We start from the raw sequence: 605 nt of genomic DNA, 5'->3' as shown, positions 1-605 counted from the left end.
TCTCTGCCTTGCAAAGCAGAAGAATGCTGTGCTTAAATGTAGAAACATTGCATTTGAATAATGTGTGTTGTCTCATTCATGATAAAACAATTAAAGTGCCCCTATTATGGGTAATGAAAGGTTCATATTTTGGGTTAGGGAGTCCACAACAACAGGTTGACATGCAAGGTCAAAAAACACTTTCATTGTCTTATAATATGCATGTATTTTTACCTTATGCCAAGTTCACACTGCACGATTTTCAAAGACGTCGCATCACTGTTGGTTTCACACTGAACGACTATCTGGGGTAGCATTCAGTTGTTGCTGTGTTCACACTGCACGATGGAACGACGACAGGAGGTTACACACTGCATGACTTTACAATAGGAAGAATCGCTGACAGCTCTGTCTAGTGCAGGGTTGCCAGGTTTTCACTACAAAACCCGCTCAATTGCTACTCAAAACTAGCCTGAAAATAGCCCAATTGCTTTCGAGTGGGTCCCCCAGTAAAAATCGCGTTCAGGGGGTAAAATACACATTTTTTGGCGGGGTTCTCCTGGTACAATTCACATTCCAGGGCCTAAATATCACGTTATTGGGGTCGCTTCAACCTGCTGACATGA

Source organism: Sinocyclocheilus anshuiensis, unplaced genomic scaffold (genome assembly GCF_001515605.1).
Source record: "Sinocyclocheilus anshuiensis isolate Anshui unplaced genomic scaffold, SAMN03320099.WGS_v1.1 scaffold466, whole genome shotgun sequence".
Classification (NCBI taxonomy): domain Eukaryota; kingdom Metazoa; phylum Chordata; class Actinopteri; order Cypriniformes; family Cyprinidae; genus Sinocyclocheilus; species Sinocyclocheilus anshuiensis.
Note: the sequence above shows the minus strand (reverse complement) of the source record.